Genomic DNA, 7,461 nt, shown 5'->3' on the forward strand with positions numbered 1-7,461 from the left:
AGAAGCCTCATCTGGGGTGGAGACCTCCAGAATGTGGCTCTAGTACAATAGTTTGATTGATAATCAAATTAGTTAAGAAGTCATACAGGGCTAGGGGTCTAGAGCCCCCTCTTCAGTTGGGCTGTATGTCATCCGGTTTTGTTTTCTGCTTCTTGGACAGTGAGAGCAGACAAATCCATCAAAACCATCTAAAGGGTAGCATCATGGTCATCCCAACATGCGTTTACAAGATGTTACAGAGTAGACCTGGTAGCTTTCTCATCTATAGAAACTGGCAGACAGGCTATCAGGCCAACATTTCCCTTTTTTTAAATCCTTTTTCAAATAATCAAATCTTTTACTTATGCATTATCCCACCCATTTCAGCTAGTTATTTGTCACAGGTATGCTGCCTTGGAGGCACCAAGAAAACAGAAAACTGTATTATTCTTAGCGTAATTTTCTTTTCCTGGTTGCCTATCCATGGCAGCATACAATCCCAAGCTCGGTATGTTATATTATGTAGAATGCTGGGAGTGCACTAATCCTTTTCTTTTATAATATTCACTGGTCCTGAGGGAGGAGCCAAGGCAGAGCTTGTCACAGGTATGCTGCCATGGAGGCACCAGGAAAAGAAAATTAAGGTAAGTATGAAACAATTTTCTGTTTTTTAGCCAGATGTCAAGTCTGTTGTTTTTCAAAAGAACAAACTCTCCCATAGTTATAGGGCTGAGAAACCATTGAACACTGACAGGGATGCTTATAATGATCAGTTGTATTTTATTTTTTATGTAAAACCTATACGCTGTAACTGCTTTTATTGTGTTAGCTGGAGTTTGATTTCAATTTGTTTGTGTATTTGAATCTGCTAGTGCATTTTATACCCCCCCCCCCACCCCAGACTGACAATGCTGCTGTTCACATCTGCCCCCTGTGCTCATTGCATGTATTAGAGGCACTACAATGCAGGAGATGTGTTACTGGCCAGATCACCAGGTGAAAACAGCCTAAAAATTAAAATAAATGCAGCCACCACATCAAATCATTTGTAACTTGCAACATAATACATTTTCTGTTTTGGGTTTCACCCCCTTCACGACCAAGCAATTTTTTGCGAAACTGCACTGCATTGCTTTAAATGACAATTGTGCAGTCGTGCAACACTGTACCAAAATAAAAATTATTATTTTTTTTCCCACAAATAGAGCTTTCTTTTGGTGGTATTTGATCACCTATGCAGCGTTTATATTTTGCACTATAAACAAAAAAAAGAGCGACAATAAAGCCGCGTACACACGGGCGGACTGTCTGGCCTACTTAGTCCGCCGAAACACATTTCAGCGGACAGTCCGCTCGTGTGTGGGCTTCAGCGGACTTTTTCAGCGTGCAGTCTGGCGGACTAAGTATTTCGGAATGTTGGAAATACTGTCCGCTGGACTCGCATTTCGGCGGACAATCCGCCCGTGTGTGTGCCAGTCCGCCGTACTTTAGAAATGAGCGGACTTTTCCTGCCCGGAGAAAAGTCCGCTCATTTCGAGCGGGTATCCAGGTAGGCGGGGCCCGCGACGGAGACGTCGCTGGCCCCGCCGCCTGGTATGGACTTAAAGGGGAACCCCAACGCCGAAAAAAATCGGCGTGGGGGTCCCCCCCAAGTCCACAACAGACCCTTGTCCGAGCACGCTACCCGGCCGGCCAGGAAAGGGGGGCGAGCGAGCGCCCCCCCTCCTGAGACGTACCAGGCCGCGTGCCCTCAACATGGGGGGGTGCCTTGGGGAAGGGGGGGCCGCGCAGCCCCCCCACCCCAAAGCACCTTGTCCCCATGTTAATGAGGACAAGGGCCTCTTCCCGACAACCCTGGCCGTTGGTTGTCGGGGTCTGCGGGCGGGGGGCTTATCGGAATCCGGGAGCCCCCTTTAATAAGGGGGCCCCCGGATACCGGCCCCCCACCCTATGTGAATGAGTATGGGGTACAATGTACCCTACCCATTCATCTGTGAAAAAAAGTACAAAAAAAACACAACACAGGGTTAAAATATTTTATTGCACAGCTCCGGGGGTCTTCCGTCTTCGGGGGTCTTCTCGCCGGACTCCTCCGCTATCTTCTTGTAGCTCTTTTGCTAGCGGAGGAGTCCGGCTTTCTTCCTCGCCGCCGGCCTCTTCTCCCGACTTCGGGGGTCTTGTCCCCCTCTTCGGTTCTTCTGCCGGGCCACCGCGCCTTCTTATAGCTCTTTTACAGGCGGTGGCCCGGTCTTCTGTCGCCGCGGTCGCCGCCGCCTTCCGTTCTTCTTCTTCTTCCCCAGGAGATGTTGCCTCGACGATCTCTCCGGCCAGAATGCCAGGGACGCACTGCGCGGCCACTCATATAGGGACAATGGGGCGGTGTCACATGGCTTTATGTCACATGGGTTGGTCACATGGGTTGATGTCACATGGGGACTATGACATCGTAAGGGGGCGGGGTCACCATGTGACCAACCCATGTGACATAAAGCCATGTGACACCGCCCCATTGTCCCTATATAAGTGGCAGCGGAGCGCGTCCCTGGCATTCCGGCCGGAGAGATCGTCGAGGCAACATCTCCTGGAGAAGAAGAAGAACGGAAGGCGGCGGCGGCGGCGACGGCGACGACAGAAGACCGGGCCACCGCCTGTAAAAGAGCTATAAGAAGGCGCGGTGGCCCGGCAGAAGAACCGAAGAGGGGGACAAGACCCCCGAAGTCGGGAGAAGAGGCCGGCGGCGAGGAAGAAAGCCGGACTCCTCCGCTAGCAAAAGAGCTACAAGAAGATAGCGGAGGAGTCCGGCGAGAAGACCCCCGAAGACGGAAGACCCCCGGAGCTGTGCAATAAAATATTTTAACCCTGTGTTGTGTTTTTTTTGTACTTTTTTTCACAGGTGAATGGGTAGGGGTACATTGTACCCCATACTCATTCACATAGGGTGGGGGGCCGGTATCCGGGGGCCCCCTTATTAAAGGGGGCTCCCGGATTCCGATAAGCCCCCCGCCCGCAGACCCCGACAACCAACGGCGAGGGTTGTCGGGAAGAGGCCCTTGTCCTCATCAACATGGGAACAAGGTGCTTTGGGGTGGGGGGGCCGCGCGGCCCCCCCTTCCCCAAGGCACCCCCCCATGTTGAGGGCACGCGGCCTGGTACGGCTCAGGAGGGGGGGGCGCTCGCTCACCCCCCTTTCCTGGCCGGCCGGGTAGCGTGCTCGGACAAGGGTCTGTTGTGGACTTGGGGGGACCCCCACGCCGATTTTTTTCGGCGTTGGGGTTCCCCTTTAAGTCCATACCAGGCGGCGGGGTCAGCGACGTCTCCTTCGCGGGCCCCGCCTACCTGGAGACGCGCTCGAAATGAGCTGACTTTCCTCCGCGTGTGTGGGCGAGTCCGTTCATTTCAAAAGTAGGGCGGATAGTATGGCGGACTTAGTCCGCCGTATTAGTCCGCTCAAAAAGTGCCATGTGTGGGCAAGTCCGTTCATTCGAAAGTATGACGGACTGTCCGTCGGATTGTCTGACGGACTAAGTTGGCCAGACAGTCCGCCACGTGTGTACGCGGCTTTAAAAAAAAAAAAAAAACAACAATTTTTTTTTTACTTTATACTCTGGTATAAAACACATCCAATAAAAAAAAATGTAAAAAAATGTTTTCATCAATTTAGGCCAATATGCATTCTGCTATATGTTTTTGGAAAAAAAAATCCCAATAAGTGTACATTAATTTGTGCAAAAGTGGCATTTTTAGTTTTACTAGTTATTATTATTATTATTGATTTATATAGTACCAACAGTGCTAGTGCAGTTGCTCCAGAGCTTAGTAAATGAAGTAAGGCTTCACTTTGCAAAGAATACCCAATCAAGTGCAAGGAAAATAAAAAACTGAATTTTTGCTGGCACATGATTGGATGAGGAAATCAGCAGAGCTTCTGCTCATTTACTAAGCTTTGAAGCAACTGCTCTTGCAGAGTGCAACTTCTTTTTGCAAAGTGCACAATCTATTTGCCTTTAGTAAATCAACCCCTAAGTGGCACTTTGTGGGGACCAGTGACGCCAATACAGTGATTAGTGCTAAACAAATGCACTGTCACTGTACTAATGACACTGGCAGGGAAGGGGTTAACATTAGAGGTGATCAAAGGGTTAAATGTGCTCCTAGAGCGTGCTTGCGAACTGTGTGGGGGGTGGTTTGACTGGGGGAAGAGAGATCTGTGTTCCTGCTTAGCTGAAACAAAAAATCTCTCTCTTCCCCTTTGACAGAATGGTGATCTGCCTTGTTTACATAGGCAGACCGACGTTCTGCCCCTCTCGGGAGATATCACTGGGTGCTGGTGAACATCGGGTCTGCTAGACCCGCTGATTGCCACCCACTGTGAATGGACACCATGCCGCCGGGGGTGCGCGCGTGCACCCCAGACCTAGAGAAAGCGGCAACATACAGATACGTTGCTTCACGCAGCTGGGCCATCCTGCCACAGTAAATGTGCGGTGGGCGGTCCAGAAGTGGTTAATTGAACAAGCTGAAGTTAGAAGCTAATTGACTACCATTAAGGATGAGCTCAGGTGTGTTCGCAACAGCACTTGCAGAGCCCGCCAGGAAGTCGGCACTGGGGAGCGCTAATCGCAAGCAGTGAGACATTTCCTGATCTCTGCAGCCACGCATCGGGACGATGTCTTCCTGCCTGTGATTAGCGCTCCCCGGTGCTGACTTCCTGGCGGGCTCTGCACGTGCTGTTTGTGAACACACCTGAGCTCATTCTTAACTACCATGCACAGCTGCACCAGACTGTGCACTCTCCAATTTTAGTAAATCAACCCCTTTAATGTAGTAATGTAATAAGTCACTTATCTATGGATGAGAGCTGCTTAAAAATTAATGGATCCCGGCAGGATGGTAGTACAATGCATTTTGGTGGGGGGGTACCATTAAGAATTAAAGGCACCTGTGCATGTCTGCAAAAGGCAGCAAGTTTCAAGCGATGCAGACAAATTTTCAATTTTGCACGTGTTCCTGCGTGGCACAACACCACGAACAAGTCCTAAAGCCCTTCTCTAGGCAAAATTTAGACTTTTGTTTTGCAAAAGTAAAGAATGTTTTAGAAATTGTACCTCTGTGTCCCCATGTGGAACATTTCCCTTTGTTTAAAGGTGTAACAAGTGTAGCACTGGCTCCTGACGAGCAGGCTCTATATGTTTTTCAAAGTAAAATTTTCCTGAAACCACATTTGGGTTTTGGGGCTAATTTTCTAAATTTATGGTTTCAGTAACAGTCCAGCTGGGTTGCACTGTGTTCTCCTTGACTGCAGGTGTCACTGTCACTGCCGGCAAGGGTAAGAATGCAGTCTAGCTGGGTGTATTGAATGCCACTGTTCTTTCGGAACCAGCCCAGTGGGAGTGTTCTCCTGCTGTGCATTCTGGGAGGTGGTATTTAAGGTACGGACATCACGTGCTTTGTTGTTCTGTTCCAGAGATAATTTTATTGCCTGTTTGGTTCTGGTCCTCCTGACCAGCCCCATGACCCTCCTGGCCTGGGGTGCGGAACCTTGCATTTCAAGTCTCGGGGCTGGCTAGTCCGAGGCAACGCAACTGCAGGGACAGGCCTGAATGGATTTCGTGGCCTATTGATCCAAAGGTGGTCTGATGCCATCTCATCTAAGGGAGAGGCCCAGCAACTGGAGAAACCCCAGGGGGGGACTCTTCAGGAGAAGGCCGTGCGTAAGGCTGGCTTCTCTGAAGGAGCCCGAAGGCTTAGTTGAAGGACACTGCATGGATCTACACTCATACTGTATCGCCGGATCAGCTGAGAGATACTGGTACCGTATGATAGCTCTTCAAATTTGTCTATGTCCCTCAGTATCGCTCAAGTCTGTGGCAGAGACTCTCTCAACTATCCTACACTCAAGTCTGTGGCAGAGACTTTGCTTGACACCCTACCGGCTGCTAGGCCTAGTGAGAGGAGGTCTATCCAGGGGTTGTAAAATCCGGTTGTGAAACGGTTGCTATTCTCTGGATTTTTCCTATAAGAGACTTTTCATTTTTGCAGGCTAAAGTACCTGAATTTACTCCTAATCCTCTACCCTAAACTGAGAGACTCTGTTTCTGTTTCAAATAAATAACTCAAAAGAAGATTCAGTGTCAGTTTCCACATTTATTTGGGCCATCTACCATGGAAAACCCTAGATGGAGAAGCAGTCAAGAAGGTAACGGTAAGCCCAATAAAACCAGCAGCTCTTTCGGGAGTCAGTGCTACACAAGGAAAACAAAAGTGGGGAACAGAGAACAGAGAGGTCAAAGACTGCTGATCGCTCAGTTCTCAGGTCCGCCCTGAGCACAAAGCAGTGAATGTCAGTCACTGGCTTTCTGCTTTGCCCCTCCAGCACTCACTGGAGCACTGGGCTCTGCATGGGGGTGCGAGGGGATAGCTCAGACTGTGACTGGCATGCTGAGAGGCCGAGCCAATTGCCGGTGAGGGATCTGGGCAGATCCCGACATCATTGTCTTGATTCCTGCAGAGCCTGGACCGGCTGTTGACATCAGCTGGCAGCGGGCTTTAGCCTGCTGTTGGCTGAATCTGGGTCACAGGATAGCAGAAGTAAGTGCAGTCCTGTGACCCAAGGGAGAAGTTTGGTCAAAAGAGCTTTGGCCATGCTTATCATTCAAAGCATACCTCCCAACTTTAGAACTTGAAAAGAGGGACACCTCAGGGAGAGAGGGACCTGCGCCACAAATACGGCTATAGTGAAAAGTGGGCGTGGTTAATTTATACTGAATATTAAGCTTGACCTAATAGAGTCTGAGCCTACTTGCAGTATACACCACATATGTATGCCACATTTCTTGTACTCTCAACATACCCCTTAGTAATTACAGTGGCACAAATGAGAATGTTAGGCTCACCACACATGTTACAATTGGATTACACAATCTTCTTTAGATCTACTAACAACTACGCAGTGCAAGGGCCTGCCTGATTGGATACAAACTGAATGGGTAGTGAAGGAAGGTCCTCATATTACATAGTTTTGGTAAATCTAACGTTGATTGTACAAAGATTGTACTGTCAAATTGTAACGTGTGGTGAGCCTCACAGACCTACATATCCCTCAGCACGAAGGATAATTTTTTAAAACTGAATCTGTTTCATTACATATGCCGTGCTCTTAGAGTTGCCAGATGTTCGGGATTCACCCGGACAGTTCGGGTTTGGAATTGCCACATTTCAGACTGTCTGAGACCCGGTCACATTATTCAGACCGGACTATGGCTTCCCAGCACAGATGTTGGTTGCAGTTGTCTAAGCTGAGAGTGGCTGTTACACTCTCTTTCACACTGCCCAAAGTCAGTAGTAACAACCTCCCCCCCAACACACACACAGATGAGAAAGGAGAGAGGGCTCAATCTGCACCTCTTTCTCCCACCCCTACCCCTCTTTGTCTGACCACACTCCAATCCCCAGCACTGTACCTCAGAAAAGTGGGGATGGGAA

Source organism: Lithobates pipiens, unplaced genomic scaffold, assembly GCF_037356315.1.
Source record: "Lithobates pipiens isolate NorthernLeopardFrog02 unplaced genomic scaffold, aLitPip1_a1.2 Scaffold_23, whole genome shotgun sequence".
In the NCBI taxonomy this organism is placed as follows: domain Eukaryota; kingdom Metazoa; phylum Chordata; class Amphibia; order Anura; family Ranidae; genus Lithobates; species Lithobates pipiens.